Genomic DNA, 24,322 nt, shown 5'->3' with positions numbered 1-24,322 from the left:
AGGCAAAATTTGAAAGTTAATGAGGGCTGGTGGAGGATTCTCCTAGTACTTTATACATTTTTTAAAAAATGCCCAGGTGAATATGACAGGTGATGGTCAGCAATGGTAGTACTGAATTTTGGGAAGACCCCAAAATTGTTGAGCTATTTTTTTAAGAAACCACCAAAAATGTTGAGCTTTTTGTAGACAAAAAACACAAATTTTTGATGGACTTGCCTAAGATCCAGGGCAAAGCTCCGCCTTTTGAAAATTCCCCCTGGGTGTCAATTCCACCTTTGAAATCTTGGTACAGTCCAGGAAAATCTGAACGTATGGCAGCCCTAATTTTGCTTGTTTAAAAGAGGAGGTTGTGCACCAGATTTGGCTGAGACCTGAACTGAAATTGAGCTGATTAGTGGGGGGATCCCTTGAGTCAGGTTGAGGCAGCCTCAGATCACCTGGTGATCAGGGGAAATCCAGGGATGCCTATGTGTCAGGCATGGAGGAGAGTTAGGTGGCAGGCAACAAGAAGGAGAAACTGTGAAACAGCCTAGGAGAGTGGGAGGTGCCTATGTGACCATGTCTTCCTGTGAGAAGGTAGGGATGGATGTCTTTGGATGAGGGACCGTGAGCTTGGAAACCTTTTGGTGCAAAGCTGGCTTCCTCACCTGACCTCTCCTCCTTCCCACCTAATGCCTCTTCCCCTAATGCAGCACCATGCAGGATGGAATCCTCTGCTTACCAGCTTGTTTAACTGCTCCTTCACAAGGGTCTTCCTTGCATAGAAGGCACTTGTGAAGGAGAAGCACCCTGCAGGATTGAATCCTCCTGTCCCCAAGTTGGATGCAGGACCAAATCTGGGACAGATGCTTCATGCAGAGCCCTAATATTCTAACTGTCAGTGCACGTTCACCATAGCTCATGGATAATGTGCTCATACTCTTATCTGTGAAGAGGGAATTGTTCCCATTTCCTGATTGCCATGTGTTATCTCCAGAAGGCCTTGAGGAATGTGCATATCTCAACTGTGGCCTGCACATTCTCTGGGCCATTTGCACAATCTCCAGGCAATGTGCCCACTCTTCAAGAAAAGGGTCCTTGGTTTCTATCTCAATTCAGAGGTGAGCAAACCATTGCCTACAGGCTGAATGCAGCCCACTGTCTGATTCTTTGTGAGCTGAGCAGTGAGGAAAAGTGATCAGGACGACAGCTTCCATTCCCCTGCTTTGCTGCACAGGAGTGACCATGGAGAGAGGTGAGGCTTAATTCATCTACCCCATCCTGATTTTTAAAAACCCATCCTGGCTATTAAGCTTAGGAAAACAATTAATAGCATCGTGGTGTGGCATTCCTTGGAGTTGCAGGGAGGAAAGAGTTGACCACACTGACAAGCTGGGAAAAGGAGGCTGCAGCCATGGACTGCCTCCTGTTTTGCAAAGGGCTGCCCAGTCCAAGTCTAGTTTACAGATAACGAATAAGGGCAGTCAGACCCCTTGAAGTCGCCTATCAACTGTTAGCAGGATAGCAGGCAGCACATAAGTCATATGGGCACTAGGCTTCAAGGAGAAGCTCAGTTTTGTTTACATTTTAATGAGAAACTGTCTTCTTCTTGAACCAACACACAAAGCAAAACACAATTATCCTTCAAAAAAAATCCAAAGAATGTGTACAAACATGCAGATACTAAAATGAAGCGTGCAAAATAATGCATGCAGTAGTGAAAGCAGTGTACAAAAATGCATTATATCAGAAATTCATTGTAAGATTGTGTATATTGGGAGAAATTCGCACCTAAATGCTCATGGCATTGGGGTTATATTGCATCAATAGGCAAGCAAGTCACCTATTGGAGCATGCTGCCCCCTGCACAACCTTAGAAAATGATGTCTGCATTGTCTGACGGAATCACACGTTGTCTTAAGTCAGTCTATCCTCAACCTTTTCGTAAACCACTATGGTTTCTTTTTCTACAATCAAGCAGTAGATAATTTTCATGAAATGAAATGAATGAATGAATGAATCCTTCCCTTGAAAATCAGTTCCTAGTGTCATAATAAGAGAGCCAGTGTGCTGTATGGTTAGAGTGTCGGACTACGACGTGGGAGACCAGAGTTCAAATCCCCGCATGGTCATGAAGCTCACCGGGTGACCTTGGGCAAGTCACTGCCTCTTTGCCTGACCTATTTCACAGGGTCCTTGTGGGGATTAAATACAGGGGCAACCACAAAGACCACCCTTACCTCCTTGGAGAAAAAGGTAGGATATGGATGCAATAAATAAACAGCCACTTTTGATCAGCTCTTCACTTTGGCTTCCTTCCACCTCAGCCTCCCCTCACACACCTTCTGATAATGGTTATTAACACTTTCTCCCCCCCCCCAACACACACTTTTTACATGGGGGGGGGGGGAATGAGTTGGACCAGAAGCAAGGTAGCGCTTCAGAGCTGGCAAAAAGAAAAGTCAGGCACGGATCTGATGCAAAGCTTTGAATCTGGCAATGGGAGTTACCTAATAATTATCTCCAGTGGATTTGGACAACTCACTTTCCATGCAATGACTGCGGCTGATTCCCCTGTACGCTCCTAAAAAATCTGTCTAGCTAACGAGTCCAAAAATCAAACACCTGTGTGTCAGGATGAACAGCTGCACGCTTGCCACCGCTCTCTCGCTCTCTCTCCCTTCTCTGTCAGCCGAAGATGCCACACGCCAGTTGCTGTACTTGGAGTGTTTGGGGAGGGCAATCCATTAGAGAGAGAACACAGCATAATTAAGAAGCAACATGCTTTCTGCTTCCTGCTGCCCTATTTTCTCTCTCCCCCTCCCTCCCTCCCTCTCCCTTTTTTGCTTTGTTTAAACATCCCTGTCAACTTTATTGTGCTGTGCTTCAGGGTAGCAGCCAGGAGTAGCACTGAGCCTATTTCTAACCCCTCTCCCAAGTTTTTTTTTTTTTTTGGTCAGCATGGATAAGTGGAGACACTTTCCACTTGTGGTTACAGTTTTATGCTTGGCCCTCTATGTGGCAGCAGTGATGTGGTGTATTGGGGGGGGGGGTGTAATAAATCATTTGGGGAACCAAAAGATCCAAGAGACATACATCTCGCAAGCTGTAAAAATTACTAAGCTGAAAGTCCTTGCAGCAAAATATGGACAGCTTTCCTGAACTTCAAAACATTCCATGCACCAAGCGTAAACAGCTATAGATTATGAGCATTATTGAATGGGCATGTGTCGAAAAGGAAAGCATCGCGCTAATAATGCACTAAAGCTGCAGTGCCAAATGAATTTGTTTTAAACTCCCTTTTTCAGATTGTATGTCTTTTTTTACTGTCTTTCGACATAATGTCTCCCGGTCCTACTGAACCTGCAACACACTTATTTTCTTATGAATAATTTGCACTCCCGATTCCTAATTTGCCAAGTGCAGGGCTTTGCGAGCCACAGTACCTTTTGTGCTCTTAATTCTCTCGGGGCTACCTATACTTGTCTTTTCTGCACGCTGGATCACTGCTAGTCGAGGCCTGAAAAAGCATCTCTAGCAATCTTTAATTCATGTGATTAAAAATTCAAAAGAAGCCCTTGTACCAGCTGTTAAACTATGTTAGTAAGCTGTAATTCAGAGTTCAAATCCCAGCAAATTGAAGGTTAGGTTAACAGGATCATTCAGTGGAACTGCATTATATCGTAGCAACTAGAACAGTAGGTGGACTGTTTTATACGTGCTCATTTGCGGCAGATAAACTAACGATGAGCAAAGGCATAGCCCAGCGAACCTTGCCACTAGATTTGATCTCCTCCTCCCTTATTTTCTGCAGCAGGCTTTAATTTCTCTTAAAAGAATGGCAGACGAAACTAACTGTGGGCTTTGTTTAATCTGTGCACAGATAGGAGTGGAATAAAAATTAGCATGGAGTGTTTTGTTTAAGATTATCTGGAATCTTAGAAATATGTGTTTCATCTCTGCAACTAATTAGTTTAAATATAACAAAGGTGGAATGAGTTTGATGGTCTTAACTCTAATGCACTTTCCCCTTCAACTGAGAGTAAATTATCTGTATGAGACAAAAAAAAGCCATGCTATTAGCACAGTTTGACTTGATTATTCTTTACTCAAACTGCTCCCAAGACAAATTTCTGGGAAACTTCTGCTGTAATTCCACATCATCATCACCAAAGCCATTTATTTCAGCTTCGAAAAATGCATAGATTAGGTTACAAAGTGATGGCGGCTATAGGTGTTTTTTGGCAAGCAGATACAAGGCAATGCAAAACTAGCTAATGGTCCATTTCCTTCGAGTGATTAAGCAAATGCCTGCTACAACTTATCTTGACTGCTCTTGCCACGGTACAACCTGGAGCAGGAGCAATAGGCTAGGTGAAGTGATGCCCCAAGCCAAACAGAGCCCATCCGCTGTGTGTTGTAGCCAGCCAGGTGCTTGGCAATTCATCTCTTCCTGCAGTTACTGTCAGGCAACAAAACTAGAAGGTTTTTCAAATCCCCCCTGGCCCACTATGCACAGCTAGTAGGCTATGTTCAGCTTGGTGGGTTATATACAAAGCTGTGAAGGCTTGGAAGAGTCAGATGGCAGGCAAAGCAGAATAGCAAGCAAACATGCCAGCCAATGAGGGCTGGGCCTAATGCACCGCCAGAGTTCATTTTGGTAGGCTGCAAAGATTGATCCCTTGCCGTGTGCTCAGTAGGCTTAAATCCCACAAGTGGTTAGGGAATGGCAATGTTGTTTGGCTGTGCTTTGCCAATTCTGTGAAATTCGGAGACATGAGTCACCCAAAACCTCTTGGCATGCCAGGAAGTAAGTTGATACAATCCAGGTTGCCATTTTACTCCTGGTGAAGCGGTCATCTGAGTCACAAACCTTGGAGGAAGTGTTGACCCACAATCCATCCTTGTGGTCAACAATCATTGGCATTATTTTTCGCCACAAGTAAAACAGCAAGATTTTCTTTCTTTCTTTCTTTCTTTCTTTCTTTCTTTCTTTCTTTCTTTCTTTCTTTCTTTCTTTCTTTCTTTCCATATATTGCTCAGCAGAGCCCATCCATTGCTGAAAAGTTAATCTGTGTTCAGATAATAGTCAGTCAGTGAAAAGAGCACAGCAATTTACCCCTCTTGCTTTGCTGTGCTCATGTTACGTCAGGAAAAAGAGAAACCTCGGGGATGGTACATTATTAATGGTTCTGGGAATTGTAGCTTTGTGAGGAGTCAACAGCAATACAAACTACAGTTCCCAGGATTCTTTGCAGGAAGGTGTGACTGCTAAAGTGGTATAAGAGTGCTTTCAATGTATGGTGTGGGTGTGACTTAACTCAATGGACCCAATCCTTTGGTAGAATGCTCCAGCTTGCTTCAAGGACAGTTAAGAGCCTCTCCTGTTCATGCTAAGGAAACCACATGGAACAGTCTGAAAACGGAACTGAAAGCGCAAAAGTGAAAACTGTGAGCAGACCCTACAGCAGTGCAAGGGTGCACTGCCCTTGGAGAGTTGCACTGTTCTCTCCATGACAACTCTGATTAGATCAGTTACATTATTCTCACATGGAGAAATGTGGAGGCAGCGGCAGAGTAGATGCCCACGTTGCTCAGGGCGGGCACACTCCCGAGGGTGGAGGGGGCACTCCCAAGGGGGGGCGGGGCACGGAGGGTGCCCTCCCAAGTGCAGGATAGCCGCTCAGGTGCACGGAGCGGCACGCGCACCCTGCAGCCGGGGGTGGAGCGAGCTGCCCATGAGGACGGAGCGAGCCACCAATGGTGGACATTCAGCGCGCCACCCGCCTGCAACTGCCAAATGTCACCCCCTCAGTGAAGACACCCAGGGCAGTCCGCTCCCACTGCACCCCCCCTTCCTTCGCCCCTGCGCGGAAGTGTGTCTTGTCAGATGCCTGCTGCATGTTTATGTGTGCACACTTAGCAACCAAGAGTTGGATAGATGAGAGTCACTAGGTTATACGGTCACCTTTTTTTGCCAGATAGAATACGTAAAGATGATACGATCAGAGAAGAGGCCACGTTGGTCCTTATATGGCAAACACAATGGAAGTACCAAGTAAGGTTTTTGTCTTAAGTCTCTTAGGGTAGCATTAAAAAAAATATGGTCTGGTGGTAACTTTACCAGTGCCATGATGATTTAACCAAAAAAAAAGGGGGGGAGGTACAGGTGAGGGTAACCTGCAACAAATGTTACTAATTTGCAGCAGTTCAATTAATGTAGGTAAGTCCAAATAATAAATCTATATAACACATTTATTCTTTACTGGACCCAAATCCATGAACTCTCTTTCAAAAGTCACCTTCGTACCAGTTTTTCCAAGTCTTGCCTTTGCATTTTAAGAATGCAGCAGCTGTACTGGAAACCTTGCAGGAGAGTTTCTCTACACTCTCTCGAAACGTACAAGGGGAAAAGAGGTCATATCTTAATTTCCTGGGCTTTAAAGCAAGTTCATCTAACATGAATTGATCTTGATGGAAACTCCTCAACAACAAGTCACAAATTCTTGTCATAGATGATAGGGACATTCTTCTGGACAGATGGCTTGGACAGGAAAAGGAGGAGGCCAAAAGATATTTGGCCCATTGAGGTCACCCGGGATAGATGAATTATGCCCAGGATATTGAAAGAATTAGGTCAGGACAGTTCCACACCCTCTGCAATGCTATCCGAAAACTCAGGGACCACAATGAAGGTCCAAGATAACTTGAGAGGAGCAATGCTAGTCTGTATATATGTGGGTGTGGGAACTGCAAGGAAGGCCAGTAAGCCCCAAAATATATTGACTTGACTATAATCACAGGGAAATTAATAAAATTAACCTATTAATGTGATAGATGTGATAGATATTGTAAAATCAAACTAACGCTGAACAGAAAAAACCTCTATACTTGGAAATATAAAATATGAATAGGATCATGCTGAGGATGTAATATACCATGTTTTCCCAAGTATTTTGAAATCATTGTACTGAACTTTTTTGTTGTCTTACCTTAAGGCAGGAGGAGACCAGTGTAGTGCCCTCCAGATATTGTTGAACCACAACTCCCATCATCCCCCACCATTGGCAGGGTACATCATCTGTATGGAGTGGATTATATGGGCTATTTATATTGTGGGCAGGAAAATGTGTAGAGCATTTTCAATATTTGGCAGAGAGGGTTACTGGACCTTTTCCATATGAAACTTGGAACTAAAGGCTGCAAGAATCTACTATTAAGCTAGTGCCTCAGTACCTGAGATGCCATATACAGAGACTTACAGTGGTACCTTGGGTTACATACGCTTCAGGTTACAGACTCAGCTAACCCAGAAATAGTACCTCGGGTTAAGAACTTTGCTTCAGGATGAGAACAGAAATCGCACAGTGGGGGCGTGGCAGCAGCGGAAGGCCCCATTAGCTAAAGTGGTACCTCAGGTTAAGAATGGTTTTAGGTTAAGAACGGACCTCCGGAACGAATTAAGTTCTTAACCCGAGGTACCACTGTATTATGAGTGACTCATTGTGATGTGATTATAACCCCCAAACAGTGTTTTACACACACAAAAAGGCCCTGGGCTCAACATTGACCTAGAAAGCATTCGTGTTTGTTATCACTTCTCTTATAACTAGGGCACACCTCTGACATTCAGAAGTGTTTTTGAGCAGACGCCTAAGCCTTTTTTTATATGTTACTCATATGAAGGGGCAAGACAGAGACAGGGGGACCACAGAGCCACACCCCTGAGGTCACATGGTTTCTCCTGGCTCCTCACATGTTGAGGGATAACTTATAGTATATAAAGCCTTCTCTCCCTGTAGGTTTCCTGTGTGATTTAGGATCCTGAAGTAAGAGGGTTCCATGTTGTATGAGGATCTTACCTGGCTAGAACAGGCACCTCATTTCAGAAGTTAACCCTCAATTTTTGAGAGGAAGGGGGGAGTCATGTTGCACCTTGGGACAAGAAACACCTGAACAACAACAACAACAACAACAACAACAACAATATTTATACCCCGCCCATCTGGCTGGGCCTCCCCAGCCACTCTGGGTGGCTTCCAATCAAGTGTTAAAAACAATACAGCAGCAATACTGAAGAGGAATCTAGAGACCCCCAGTTCAGAAACAAGACTATGTCACTGGTTCAGTCCATTATTTTTATTAATGACTTCAATGGGAGGAACAGGGTGGTGTGCGCATGCAGATTGAAAAGATCTGAACATTCTTTTTTTTATATAAAAAATGCAGAAGTTAGTTACAAAATTAAAAATAAAAATGGAAAAAGAATTTGAGTAAGATCCATAAAACTTACGCTGCATTTGAGTTTACAACACAAGGCATATAAAGTCATTCTAAAGGAACTCAGGTTCTTTAGACTTGTAGGAAGGGGATGTTTAACAATCTTCAAATGTGTGCAGGGTGGGAGGAAAAACACCACAAATGAAAGGCAAGAGGCAGCGAGATACATGTGGGAATATTGCTAACTGCAAGAGACAATGGCCAAGGGACATGGTAGGATGGAATTGCTTTCCTTGGAAGTCTTTAAAAAGCATTCGGCAACCAAGAAAGGATTAGCTGCATACGGAGCAGGGTGTTGAGGGTTAGATAAGATGCTCTGCCTTCCAGCTCTATAGATCTTTGACTCTCAAGATCACGGAGGAGTCCTAATCTGTGATCCCGCTCCATTTCTTCTGAGAGCCAATTGCTAGCCTTCCAATTTCCTTCCAACTTCGAGCTGAGAATCAAATCCTTCAGATACCAAATCAGGAAATGGGATGAAACTGCTGCCCAGATGTTCAAAGCCTATGCACCATGGTGGACTTCTACAAGCTGTTTTTACAAACAAGTGTGGTATCTTAAATAAGTATGTCATGCCTTCCCTCACCCGCTCCTTTCATTTTGCTTAACAGCATCAACCTCTTTTTTCTTGTTTTAACAGCGTGGCCTAAAATTGCATCTAATACATAGCTATAACTCACGCCACCCAACATCTGTCAGGTGAAAATTGATATAGTGTCATTATATTCACCAAGACAAGCTTTATATTATGGGTTGGCATGGCATGAAAGTGGCATAGGTACACTGATTCCATCAAATCCTGTGGTTGCCATCCCCTGTTAAACAAACAAAAATATATTCAAACATATTTTTCAATGCAGACAGACTTACTTTAAATATTTGGATACTGCAAACTGACTTTATCTACTGCCATCCCATGGATGTAGCAGCAAACATTCCAGTTGTGTTTTATGATTCATATTACTTTATGTTTAATGAATATTCTCATCTTGTTATGTGGGAGCTATAGTGGGTGTTTGACTGTAACCATAAGGCAAGCTATGAATTAAATAATCCCTCCCTCCTCAGATTTGGTGTATACTAGCTAGCCATTGATGAGCCAGTAATAGCAAAAAAGCTGGGAGTGTGTGTGCTAAATGTGAAGGATAATGTTCAAAGGTTTGATTCAAAGGATAGCTGTGGCACAGGTGTCTTCAGTGGCAATGAGTACCTCCTTTGAGGGTCTTCTGGTCGTTCCCTCACTGCAAGAAGCAAAGTTACAGGGAACCAGGCAGAGATCCTTTGATAGTGCTGCCCTCTCTGTAGAGTGCCCTCCCTTCAGATGTCAAGGAAATAAACAACTATCTGACTTTTAGAAGACATCTGAAGGCAGGCCTGTTTAGGGAAGTATTTAATGTTTGATGTTTTCACTATTCTGCTGCGAGTCACTGAGATGTTGTTGTTGTTTAGTCGTGTCCGACTCTTTGTGACCCCATGGACCAGAGCACGCCAGGCACTCCTGTCTTCCACTGCCTCCTGCAGTTTGGTCAAACTCATGCTGGTAGCTTCAAGAACACCATCTAACCATCTCACTCTCTGTCGTCCCCTTCTCCTTGTCCCTCTTTTCCAACATCAGGTTCTTTTCCAGGGAGTCTTCTCTTCTCATGAGGTGGCCAGAGAATTGGAGTCTCAGCTCACGATCTGTCCTTCCAGTGGACACTCAGGGCTGATTTCCTTAAGAATGGATAGGTTTGATCTTCTTGCAGTCCAGCACCACAATTCAAAAGCATCAATTCTTTGGCGATCAGCCTTCTTTATGGTCCAGCTCTCACTTCCATACATCACCACTGGAAAAACCATAGCTTTAACTATACGGACCTTTGTTGGCAAGGTGATGTCTCTGCTTTTTAAGGTGCTGTCTAGGTTTGTCATTGTTTTTCTCCCAAGAAGCAGGTGTCTTCTAATTTGGTGGCTGCTGTCACCATCTGCAGTGATCATGGAGCCCAAGAAAGTAAAATCTCTCACTGCCTCCATTGCTTCCCCTTCTATTTGCCAGGAGGTGATGGGACCAGTGGCCATGATCTTCATTTTTTTGATGTTGACTTTTAAATAATAAAATTATTACTATTATTATTTCCACCTACTATTGCCTATTTCCAATCATCTAAAACTAATCACACACTGTTGTATTGATCCAAACATGCCCAGTGCTGACATGATGTTCCATTTCTTCTAACTGGAAGTTGGGCATTTGGAAGCCCCTCAAGACTCGTGCTCCTCCCTCTTACACCTCCCTCTTCCTTTTTCACCTTTCAGGCCTAAGCACAATATAACGTTATATGTGCACCATGGCTGATCAAAACCATGGTTAGCTTCAAACAAGGTTTGCAAATCTGCTTCCAACATTGAAGTAAACCCTGGGTTTGCCTAATAATTATGTCTTAGCTGATGGGAATTCTATGTCATTGTTAGCTCTCATAAAGGAATGGGAGAGAATTCATGCGTGAGGAACAAGGGGAAGCGAGCGTGAAAATGGGGCACTCCTGGTGCTGACCATGGTTGGAAAATCTGGAAAGCAAGGCTTTCAATGGGCAACTGGATTAGGCCACTTTGCTGGCTAACATTTTGTATTTTTATGCCAACCATAATCCTCCTTCTGAATATTTGAAACTTTTGGATTTCATATTGATTTTAATGAGATGAAAGTTGCATTCCCCGTTGTGTTACAGATGATGTGTTTTTAGTCATCAGCATGCTTCACTGCCACACAAACAGTTAAGGTTTTATTAGAATTCCAAATAAGTGCAGTAAAGCAAACCCACCCCTATGCTTGTAAGAACAGCAATGGCAAAATAATGTTCTAGCATATACTGGATCAAACCCTGTGTTTTTCATGGGAAAGCTTTGCACAGGATCTGAGTCTTTTACTGCCTTCATTGTGTTTAGTACATCCCTGAAACTATGACCATGGCTAGCTTTTCGGTCATACCTTCCTTTATCTTACCTAAAGCTCATTGACTGCAGACTTGCAACAGAGTGTATTGCACAAAGTCAGCAGGTCACAATTAGCATAGATAGATAGATGATAGATGGATGGATATTGTGTATACATATAGAGAGAGAGGGAGAGAGTTACTACAGGTCTCCTTTTTTGTGCCCTCCCCCAGCAACCCATAACAGTTGTATTGGACTGCAATAATATAACTGACAAAAATTTGTCCTGGCAGTGCTGAAAGCGTACATGCAAGGCCACTATGGTCCACACAGCAAAGATTGTGAAATAACCCATTAAAAATAAACATTTGCAACCACAGATAGCTGGACTGAAATCCCTGCTCTGATACAAATAACATCTGGACAACTTTTTGCATGCATCTTTTGGCATAAAACACCCTGGAGGGGAAAAAATAGAAAAGACAAAGGGCCACTAAAAGATTTTATTATGCTTTGGGTGTGGTGCCATAAATTTCAGGGGATTCAGGCAACAATTGCCAAACCTGAATTTAAACAGCATGTTGTTTTTAAAAGCTGTAACATTAGTGATGAACAAGTCAATATTCTTACATAATTAATCCAGCGTGAAATAGAGGGACTCGAAGCCATCCAGTGGTTTAAAAATAACTCAATCATTTATAAGATCCCCAGTACTATAGGATTTAACATGAAGGCACAGGAAGTGCAGGCATGCTGGCACTGAGCAGGCTGTTTTAATTCTGCAAAAGCTTTATAAAGTCAGCTTAAACAAGCCAGCTTGTGCCGCAGAGAAGCAACTTGGGGGTTTCTCAATGGATAGGCAGTTTAATGATCCAGTAATGCCCTCCCCCCCCCCCATGAAATGTAGAAACTGTCAATATCTAGAGATGTCTTTAAATGGACCAAAAAGACAGAGGATATAACAGGAGTGTGTGTGTGTGTGTGTTTGTGTGTGTGTGTGTGTGTGTGTGTGTGTGCATGTATATTTATTAATACTTAAATGAAACACTGAAAGTAACATGTAGGGAAAGGAGTCTTGAACTGGATAGTTAATGAGAAGCTTCAGACAGTATGTAATAATAATGCTATGACTCTGAAAGCTTTTTAACTTTTAGTGTTTAGTCATTAGCCTTGTTTCCTATTGACCTGAAGAAGTAACAAATACATGCCAGCGATGGAAGACAGCTGTGAATCTAACCTTAATGGTCAAGTAAATAACTAAACAGAAATGCTTATTTAGAAGTTGCTCTGCAATGCCACCCGCACTGGTGTTTTGAGTCTGAGACTTCTGGAAGCCACAAAGGTTTCTTCTAAACAACCCAAGATCCCAGTGTGTTTAGAAATGGGATGCCTTGTGGATCCCTGGCACTAGTTCATTACATACCAAGGAGGCATCACCACAGACCTTCCCCATTATGTTTGTGATTCATTCCCAAAGGCTGTCATGGGTTCATGTCCTGAGTAAAATGCTGACAGACTCAGGAAAGGACATTATCCTTTGGGTACTGCCTTGTGTTGACTTCTAGGCTACCTTATTTACTAGTCAAGTCCAGGGAGACATCATCAGTCAGGTTGCAGGGCAAGCATCGTTCTAGAGACTTTCTTCATTTCTCCCATGCCTACATCACTGCTGGTGCTTAGTTATACCAACATTGCCTATGTATTTCACAGACTGATTGTTGTTTTTATTCCAACCAACACATGGTTGCAGTTGGTTTCCTCCCCTCCACTTTAAAAACAAAACAAAACCTGGGAAAGCAGGAGTTGTCCTATCAGAAATAAACAGGACAGTCCAGAGATCCCCACTGTCGCCTGGAGAATCATGCTATTTAAAAGCCCTTTTTGTTATTGGAGCAATGCAAATGATGGAAGATGTCACTTTTATTCCAGTTTAGTTATCATGGCTACCACCCAAAAAAAAAAAAACCCTTGGGAACTGTAGTTTTGTGAAGCGCTAAGAAATTTCCAGGAAAGAAGTCAAAGGACAACCATTCCCATAGCTTCCTGGGACAGAAGGATAGTGATTGAACTGGCCTTTAAGACTGCACTGGGCATAATTGAGGGATCCTGTTCACAAGGAGTGACTAGGCATATGAAGCAGACTTCCCATCTATAGATATGACCTCAATGCCTGGACAGCATGAGAGTGGTTCTGGCAGGAGATGTGATGGCAGGGAAGAAGTCATCAGACAGAGCTCCAGCATTTCTCCACATTACATTAACTTCGTGGAGTAGATGACAAATGAAAGGGTCATTTTGGTGAGATACCTGTGAAAACCAGGTCCTATAGATTTGGCATAGTGCCATAGCTCTGTGGTAGACAATCAGGTCCCATGTTCAATTCCTGGCATCTCCAGGTATAGCCAGGAAGGTGCCCTGCCTGACATTCTGGAGAACCCCTGTGAGTCAGTGTAGATAAGGTATTCTGACTCGGTATAAGGCAGCTTCATATGCTCCTTAGGCACTTACTAGGCCTGAGATAGGCTCTCTGTATCCTATCTAGGCTTGGGCTAAAGCCGGAAGTGGCATGAATTTTTCTTTTTCTTATTTACATGGCCAATGAATGGAAGTGGGCATTGCCACAACAGGCTCTTCTCCTCTACCTGCACACATCAGTTGTAAGGACAGAAAAGATCTATAACTCAGGTGAAGTTAATGTTACTGTGTCTTCAGGATTTTGTTGCTGTTGTTTTCAAAAGTACCAGTAGCTGTTTTCAAATTCTGGAAGTTATTTCTCTGTAGGTTTCTATCCTCCACATTGTTTTCCAAAATGAATCTGTTGCATAGAGTGTCTGTGGGCTTCCTCCTATCCCATAAAACATCTCTCACATATGTGAACAGAAGCTCCACATATGGGAAACCTGCATGATTATATTATGGGGCTAGAAGAAACTGTGTGTGACTTCGAAAGGGCCTTCCTGATGACAATACAAATCTAATTTAATTAAAACACTCCAGCATCTTGCACTAAATCCAACAATAAAGGGGATGAAAGAAGGGGGGATACTGGATGGGTACACATATAACCACCAATATGATTAAGTGGGGTGTGTGTGTGTGCTTGAGATATCTACGGGTTTCTACTTCTGAGTGAAAATGCTACATCCACTCCTGTGATTAAGTGTTCTGAACATGCTACAGAATCAGGAACATTTTTGTCTTTCCATGTGCAGGAAGACAGGTGTTCCATCTGGAACCTGTTTGATGAGAGCACAATGGATTCTGTGGCTCATTCTCTTGGCCCTTGGAATCTGCAGTGGGGGGAAATAATCCTTCTGTATCAATAGTGGTCCACACTGCACCCATTTCAAGGGCCTTAGCTATACACAGGATTCTACCCACTGAGGTCACTAAGATCTAAATTCCCCTTTAGGATCTGGATTTTAGTTTTAGGGCTTTGATGGCCTATGTACGAAATGTGCTCCAGACGGTTTCAGTTTTGCTGCATACAGCTATTTCACAGGCTTACTGCTGCCTTTGATCCTCTTTGAGGTTGGCGTGTGGAAATCTCTGGCTTTCATGTGGGTAGAATGCAGCCAAGTGTAGAAAGGTAAGCATCACATTCATTCCCCTATCCTCTTTGGCCTCTGGTACCACTCCCTACTGTCATACAGCCCCAAGAAGAGGGTTTGTGATGGAAAGTGGACTTTAGGCTGAAAAATGTCGCCCAGCTCATCAATCAACAAATGTACATGCATGTGTGAACCATACCTAAGGAAGAACAGGGAAGTATTCACTGAGTATTCTGTCATGTGACAAAGGTCTTTGAGAGCAGAAGCAGTAAAGGAAGCAGTAAAGCAGTCTGGAAATGTTGAGAAATGCTGTAAAGCTGCACAATCACTCTGTATGCTGAATCACTGTTACTCATCTTGAAGATGACTCATTCTCTGTATAAATGTATCTGCTTGCAGGCAGACATTTTGGAGCCTGTCAGTTTGGAGATAGCTTGGAGCAGGGGTTGGCAACCTAAGGTCCACGGACCACAAGTGACCCATGGGGGTCGTTTAACCGGCCCATGGACCCCCGCCACCCGCTCAGTCGACTCTCCTGCAGCCAATGGGAAGCTGCGCACACCTCCTCCATGCCGGAAGGAGCGCCAGAAATAGCATTTGCACATGCGTGCGTGCGTGCGCACACACTCCGGCCCACCACAGCATCTGTGGGACCGTGAACAGCTCCAAGCCACAAGAACTTTGCCAGCCCCTGGTTTGGAGACTCTGTGGAGCCATGAGTGACAGTGGAGTCAGTGTGTGTGTATGGAACCTGACTCAAAAGTGAAGCCTGTACTCTGTGTATGCTCTGAAGCTAGTTTAAATCTTCTGTTCACTATTCTGCTTATTTGCAAACAAGTTTTAACTCAGTAGAGCTTTTATTCTTTTACTGAAGAAAACTCTGCATTATTAATTCACGCTGCGTGTCATATTCAACTGAAATGTCATGGCATAGATCCTCACTGCCGCAGTTTGTGTCTCTAATAAAGCGTTTCGAATAAAGGATCTCTGAAATACATATATAGCCCTGTGTAGTATTTAAATAAATGTGTTAGGAACTTGAGATATGTGTATATGTATATGTATCTGTATATCTCCACTTTAAACAGAGCTGTAAAATGGCTAATCCTTTAAATTATCTGTGGTGCCAGCTTTAGAATTTGCCATCTAGTGGCATACAGCAAGTGATTTCATTTAAAAGTTGTCTTTTTGCTTCTGATTGCATCACATGCTGGAGTCTTCTCTCCCACCCCCCACCCCATGTGATTATTAGAGCGACAAGAGATTTGTCTAACACAAATAATTTGTGATACTTGGTAGAGGCCAACCACATATTGCAGAGGGCTAGCTTGTTAAAATAACTTTCAGAACTTTCTGATCCCCTTCAGCCCTAGGAAACCTTTAACAAGCAGCAGCATACAATAAGGAGTAGCTCAGACTTGGAAAAACAAGAAACAAAAATGGTTAAGTGCAGCGTGGGAAAATAAAATGCACATATTGAAAAGGGGAGAAGACATGATGGCCAGGTATATGAATGAAAGGTGTTTCAAAGGAAAATGGAAACCGCCGGGATGTAAAGGATGCCAAGAAGTCTAACCACATATTGTTGAAACTGGACGATTTTCTCTGTTACTTCAAGGAGACCAGGTAACTCTGGTTAATAGCATCATTCCGACATTGTGACTGTTTTGGTAGATTTCTGTCCAAATAAAGCCAAAGTCGTTAGCTGTGGCATTTATCAATCCAGCTGTTTACAGTTGAAATTAAATAAGGGTATGTCCAGTCATTAGGGTATTCAGTCCAGAGCTCTTATCTCATTCCCGAGGACCAGGGATGAGGTTAGGGTAGAACCTGTCCCAGATGCAACTTGGAAGGATGTGTGCATAACAGGTGCAAACAGATTATTATTTTTTAATCTTAAAATTATTGTTTGATTATCATCCCCACTAGTACAGATTGCTAGAAAACCTCTTTTAAAATTATAGTGCTAGACGTTTTGCTGGATGAAATCCAGTGCTACATTTCTGAATACTCTTTTGCACTATTTCAAGAGTGACCATCATGTGATGCGGAAAAATGTACACCCAGCCCCTATTAAATGTGATAAATGCATCTGATGGGGATGGGTCATGTGCAGTGCAAGGTATAAATAAGTACTAGGGGTGGGCATGGACTCCAGCATTGCCTTGTGTCTGCACAGTGTTTGTATGTTTTAAATCTAATATATTTCTGAGTCGCTCTGTGCTCTCTCCACTTCAGTTTGCATTTTGGGTTCTGAGTGAACCTGTATAAAACAAGGCTATTAATGGAAAAATCTAAAAACATATATAACTTTTTTCTCTTTTGGCTAAAGTGAATGAAACTCACAGGTATAGGAGCCGCTCCAGAGTTGGTTATGTCTGCCAAATTGCAGACAAACAGGTCCAGGAGCTTTTGGTTGAGCGAAGTAAACATGATTTATTTTCTTTATGGGGAGGGAAACAGGGGTTTGTCTCTCTTTTCCCTTATAATAATTAGGAGGCAACTGAGTAATTCATATTGTTGCTTCTGCTTTTGGGGGTTGTTTTTCCAAACTCTGTAGCTTCACACCACCCCTATTACAGTGGTTCTTCAGGTTACATACGCTTCAGGTTACATACGCTTCAGGTTACAGACTCCGCTAACCCAGAAATATTACCTCGGGTTAAGAACTTTGCTTCAGGATGAGAACAGAAATCGTGCTCCGGCAGCACGGAGGCAGCAGGAGGCCCCATTAGCTAAAGTGGTGCTTCAGGTTAAGAACAGTTTCAGGTTAAGTACGGACCTCCAGAACGAATTAAGTACTTAAATTGAGGTACCACTGTATTATTGTTATTATAATTATTAATTTGTTTGTGTCCTCTGATAGACCTTTACAGGTATTCCAATAGGCTTTTATAGGTACCTGAAAGACCTTATAATTCAAGCTGGCTGTCTAGAATGCTGCCTGCCAAGTTCTGAAGAGGTCTGAGGTTCTTTTTTAAAAACTAAAGCAAGAGGTGTGTGTGTGTGTGTGTGTGTGTGTGTGTGTGTGTGTGACCCTCTCTTTTAAATTTTTACTGCTCTGTTTAGCAACAACAAAACAGCTCACAGCTGTTTAGTGCTTCACAGGCAATACAACTCACATACAACAGGCACTGCTAGCACCAGGTTTCAGGAGGTCTTTGACACAGTGACATCAATAGGCCCACACCATCCCAACAGACATCATATTTTCGGTGCCATCTATTTTTTGTTCTGCTGCTACTTCCATGGCAGCAATAACAACACCACCACTTAGTGCCCTCCTAAGTGCACCCCTGGGTGACTGTTTTAGTGGTGGGTAGATGGCAGTGTCACTTCTGAACAGGATCCAAGCTCAGCTCCCATCCATGTTAGCCACCTGCTACTTTAATTTACCCAAAGCAAATGTCCCACCCACATGGCTGCCTGGAAGTCCAGCAAGGGGGATGCTGGAGTGGTACAGCTGGTTTGGGCCAGCCTGGGACTCTTTTGAGCTCTCAGTCAGTGCCCAACCTGGCTTCACAGCAGTGCCAGAGACAGGGACACACTTCAGACTATCCCATAATGCCTGGGGGCCTTGAGGGCGCATGATGGTGGAGTGGGGCCAGTGAGCATGGCCCACTCTCTTCTCCACATGTGATGGTAATCTCGTGAGGGGAGAATGACTGAATAGTGCTATAAGCTGAAGCTGGTTCCAGTCATTTATGTTCCTACACAAAACAGTCTTTCACAATAAAATTCAATACTTGGTAAAGAAGGGATATCTCTTGAGTAGTGCAGGTGTGTGTGTGTGTGTGTGTGTGTGTGTGTGTGTGTAGCCAGTAACAACCATTTTAATGTAATTGTATTAATTCAGAGCTTATTTATATTTTATCACCAGGTTAGGTTTCTTTCACCTCCAAGAGCTAATTTTTTTCATACTGTCTGCTTTCATTAAATCCAAAATCTAGGCCAGTTTAGCTAGGTTTTATGGATCGTTTCATGTGACATTTGTAACTTGGCAGACACCGAGAGTGCGGATGTACGAAAACAGCATCCTCTGAAACAATAATGCATTAAGGTGTTCCTGCTTGTTTTGTGTGTGGTGGCCTTTGCCAGTTTAATATTGAAACCATTTCATTTAAGCTACACTCTGAACTTCATTAGCTCCAATATGTAAACAGTTTATCATAGAGACCTGCCTTTTGGTGGGTCGCCTTGTGTGGGACAGTGGTCACCTTTTATTTCCATTGCTTTATCTGGATTTTCCAAGCATATTATCCCATAATGTGCAAATTTTTCAACTCTCACAAATCAACAAGAGGTAGAAGATTTTTTAAAAGGACATAACTTCTCTGCTAGTGAGATATGCTAGATACCCAAGTACTGTAGTTTTCAGTCTCTTTAAAAAAGGGGAGAAAGTTTAAATACTTGCTGTATAAGCCTAGACATCTTTAGAATACATTGTAAAGAAGAATCTCCAGGTTGGCCTTTGGGGTGCAACTGAGTGGATCTGAAACTCACTTGCTCCCATATGAAAGTTTTGTTTGCTTATCTCCTAGGAAGAATTAGGGCCCCGCAGAGCAGATCAATAACTATGTAGGATACCAGAAATAGTTTCAGTTTTGCTCAAGAGTCTAGAGTGTGTGTGTGTGTGTGTGTGTGTGTGTGCGCACACACACACACACACACACACACACGTGGGCATTTGCATATACACACACTTCACATCAGAGGTATATATCTCATTTTGTGCTTCTTTCACCTCACTTTATTTATTTTTGAAGCATGGGGATACCTGGAGACAAAATCTATGTAACCTGAGTAAAAGCATCTTTCTCTTTCTTTCTTTCTTTCTTTCTTTCTTTCTTTCTTTCCTTAGTGTAGTAAACCATAACTTTTGAGTTTGCTCACCCAGCATTATTTGTTTAATAGAAATATTTTCCATACCACCTGGTTCTGGCACAAAGTCAAAAATTTGCATTTATATGAGGTAGTTTATCAAATATAAGTCTGTTAAATACACATTGCATTTTGTTTGTGAGAAAATCTGTTCATATTTAATGTAGTTTTTTTAAAAAAATTAACCTTAATGAAAGCTTCTGAAAATTGTTGTTCTAAGCATTTGAAATATGCAACACGAACTGGTTGAAGACATAAACATGTTTTCCATTATATGTTATCAGATAGCCCAAAATTACTTCAAAGAAGAAATGTGGGACTATGTTAAATTAAAAAGATAAGAAAGCATTTAGTTTAAAAAGCAAAGGTTTTTAGAAGAGTAAAGCATCTGACAGTTAACCCCAGCATTTCATAATCTCCTACTGGGTGGGACAGCAAAGGAGCGCAGGGAGAGAAAAGATATTTTAGTTTTTATATATGCATGCTCATACCATCTACACCAACATACGGATATGCTGACAAATATAGCTGATCAGATATATGCAAGGGGGGGAAAGACACATTTGTTTTGCGTGGTGATTTCAAAATGTAATTATTTGCACATGGTACAACATTGCTACCTTTGAGCTCTCAGGTCCTACTGGCAGTGTGTGCCTCTGCAGCACATGCAACAACCCCAAGAGATTCAAGAGCAACTTTCCCCTGAAGTTCCAGCAACTGATTTAAACTTCTACCACGAATCTGAAGTCATCAAAATATCCCCAGCCATTTAACACACCCAAGAAGAGAACCTTAGATGTTCTCTTCTCTGGAGCGATCTTCCATGACATGGTATGTCTCACCATTGTTGAGTTGTTCTCTTTTGTATTTGAACATTTTCTTACCACAAAAAAAAAAAAGGGGGGGGGGATGAAAAAAATCACCAGTTGAAGATTAGGCAGGAGAGCCCATAATTTTCTGGTTTAACTGTTTCCATGCTGAATCTCCTAAACTCCTTGTCAAACTTAAGGAAGGTTCTCTGGGCTCCTAAGAGAGAAAGCCACAAATGTGATGTGCAGGTGCCCCAGTATGTCGTATCTCTTGGCCACAGTTCATGAGTTCTGATGAGCATGTAGAATTGCTGGGCATTCAGGATCTACACAATCCTTCCCTGTCGGCAAAATAATCCCCACAGATATCATTTTACGTGAGGGATGCGGGTGGTGCTGTGGGTTAAACCACAGAGCCTAGGGCTTGCCGATCAGAAGGTTGCGGTTTGAATCCCCGTGACGGGGTGAGCTCCCATTGCTCGGTCCCTTCTCCTGCCAACCCAGCAGTTCGAAAGCACGTCAAAGTGCAAGTAGATAAATAGGTACCGCTCCAGCGGGAAGGTAAACGGCGTTTCCGTGAGCTGCTCTGGTTCGCCAGAAGCAGCTTAGTCATGCTGGCCACATGACCCAGAAGCTGTACGCCGGCTCCATAGGCCAATAAAGCGAGATGAGCGCTGCAACCCCAGAGTCGGTCACGACTGAACCTAATGGTCAGGGGTCCCTTTACCTTTACCAACTAATGAGTACTGGAAGGATTATAGGCAGGGGGCGGGCATTGAGAAACAAGAGCAGATGCCAGCATGCTCATGGGAAATCCAAGTTGCAGAAGTACTAATATTGTTAGGGGGAAAGAGGGTCTAATGCAGGGGTCAGCAATGCAGAGGGCCGGTTCACCGTCCCTCAGACCATGTGGTGGGCCGGACTATATTTTTGGGGGGAAATAAAAATGAATGAATTCCTATGCCCCACAAATAACCCAGAGATGCATTTTAAATAAAAGGATACATTCTACTCATGTAAAAACACACTGATTCCGGGACCGTCCACAGGCCGGATTTAGAAGGCGAATGGGCCACATCCGGCCCCGGGCCTTAGGTTGCCTACCCCTGGTCCAATGAGCACTGAATGCTGAATATCTCTTGGATAGAAGGCAAAATATGGAAAACTAGGAGTGGGTGGAACTGGAGTTTCCTAGAGAAGGGCATGAAAAGCCAGAAGCAGTTGTAGGAGTGCCCCATAATGAAATATTTTGTTGCAGGACTTGCTTGTACAGTGGTACCTCAGGTTAAGTACTTAATTCGTTCCAGAGGTCCATACTTAACCTGAAACTGTTCTTAACCTGAAGCACCACTTTAGCTAATGGGGCTCCTGCTGCCACCGCACCACCACCGCACGATTTCTGTTCTCATCCTGAAGCAAAGTTCTTAACCTGAAGCACTATTTCTGGGTTAGCGGAGTCTGTAACCTGAAGTGTATGTAACCTGAGGTACCACTGTAGTTTTGACGACTGAGAGGATTTTCTTTTGTGGCTGGCATCTGGGAGTCTAGTCACCTTAACAGACCTCATTCATATAATAACATTTGCTTCTAGAAAAAGCACAAATTACCGTGAAGACATATTAAAAGAGTCAATGCCTTCAAAAAACAATGATGGCATAGTGGTTAGCTCATAATATGCCCTGGATTGCCAGGTCATGTGTTAAATCCAGATGAGGGTCACTGATGCCTGGTGTTAGCCCAAATGAGTCCAATGTTAATACTGAGAAATCCTTGCGATGAGCTCACCACCTGTCCAGTGGATTGCAGAAATCCTACTTGTATAGGTTCAGTTTAAACCTGATGCTTACTAGGAAGCTTAAATTGGAAGTAGGTAATCTGGCTTTTGATTTTCATTACTGCTCGCAAGTATTTAAACTCTTTCCTCTTCTACCTAGATTTTTATGTTTTAAAAGGCCCCAAATCCTTTTTTTTTTTTTTTTGCTATTATACACTGATACTAATATCTATGCTTTAAATATATAATCCATAACCCCATACCTTTCAGATCTATGTTATGTGATATGTTTGCAAACATGTACCTCTGGATAATTGTGCTATAATCAACCCCCACTTTCTGACAAGGGTAAACACCATAGATCTTGGTTTGATTTTGTCTGTATTTGGAATTAAATGTAGCATGTACACTTGTTTACTTCCCCTAGGCTTCTGTGTGTGCGCATGTGTGAAATTATATGCACTTAGTTCAAACTCAATATGCTACCATTGCAGCTGTGATTCTTGTTCCAGTTCCTGAAATGAATATTTTTTTTTTCCAGTTGGTACATATGATGATCTCTGTGTTCTGAGGGATAATCTCAGCAGTACTTACAATCCATAAGGATTCTCTCCCCACCCCCGTTTTGTTATCATATGTCCAAAGTTTCAACCCACTAAATACACACTTTTTGCAAGTGTATAATAGCTAACCTCAGACCACTAATAGATTTAACCTTGCACGTTTTGTAGATCTTTTAAAGTGTTATGGTTTGAAGGTCAACTTCTCTGTCTTACTGTAAAGGAAAGCAAAGAAAGGAATAAAATTAGAAAGAATTAATTCTTCAAAAAGTTTATACAAATCAAAACCCTGCAGTTTCACACTGAGAACAAAAGAAGCATATTAAACACCAAAGTTTATCAAGACAAATTAGGTCCCAGTTTCAAATTTTCTTTAATCTTTTGCATCTGAACGTTTTTTTGCCTCATGCTGTTTTCCCTAGTTAAATGTTAAAATGAATTCTAGCCAATACCATTGACTTCCTCCTTTAAAAATATTGAGACACATAATAAAAAATTAATTACTTCCCCTAATTTCCGTGTGATTCTTTAAAAAGATGTAAAATTCATTTAAAGTAAGTGGTGACTTTGTCTTTGAAGATCACGACAATTAACATGGATCAAAGCGTAGGTTCTGTAACGATGATAGCTTATTAGCATAATGAAATTAACTTAGAGACAAGAATCTTTAATAGGTACAACAAAAACGCTTTAATAATACTTGAAGAAAATTATGTATTTGCTAGAAGTACAACAGTTTCAGACTTTCGATCCAATTAATAAGTTGTTAATTAGCTTTTTTCCCCAAACAATGTGCACTTTAAGTTAACATCTGGCCACTGGATAACACTGTTCTGTGGTACTTTTTTAGATGGACAGTAGAATTGTAAATCTGTTTTACTGGAAACACATTTTGGGGCTCATCTTTGGAAAACAGATCTCATATTCCATAATCTATTTCCTCCTATATCCAAGCCAATTAAAGGGGAGGATTAATTCAATGATCTAGAGGAATGGGTAATGTCTTTAATTGTAGCTGTAGTGTCTGGTACATATGTCTGGGTTTATCTGTTATATAGTTTCTATATTCCAGTTTGTGTGCTTTTATATGGTGCTTTTGTGCTCATACCTACTATGGAAGTAATTCTGCAATGGAAATACAAACACTTTCAAACATTTATCCAAACTTTTTTAAAACGTAAAAATGCCCATTAGTTTTCGTTTTTCAAATACTTCACAGGTTTTGCTAAGAAGCTATCTACAGACTAGACTAAAAGCTGTTTGGGAGCAATGAACTTTTAGGATAACAGAGCAATTTTGCCCCTATGCCTTCTGTACGTCATTATATATAAACATAAGCTCTGTTCGCTTATTCCTTCTGATATGAAGAAAGGCATGGATGGAGGATTGGGGCCCTGCTGCAACCTCTATGCACTTATAGGCACTTTGGTCACAGAACCTATCCAAAATCCGTATCTTCTATTTGTCTAGGGCCTAGGCTAAAGAATCTTCATACAAGATCCTACATGCAGTGATATTGCTTCCTGCCCTCCCTCACCAACATGATGTGCTGTGTTTGCCTGTTAAGGATTAATC

Source organism: Podarcis muralis, chromosome 1, assembly GCF_964188315.1.
Source record: "Podarcis muralis chromosome 1, rPodMur119.hap1.1, whole genome shotgun sequence".
Lineage (NCBI taxonomy): Eukaryota > Metazoa > Chordata > Lepidosauria > Squamata > Lacertidae > Podarcis > Podarcis muralis.
The sequence above is the reverse complement of the archived record's forward strand: the minus strand, read 5'-3'. Positions refer to the sequence as shown.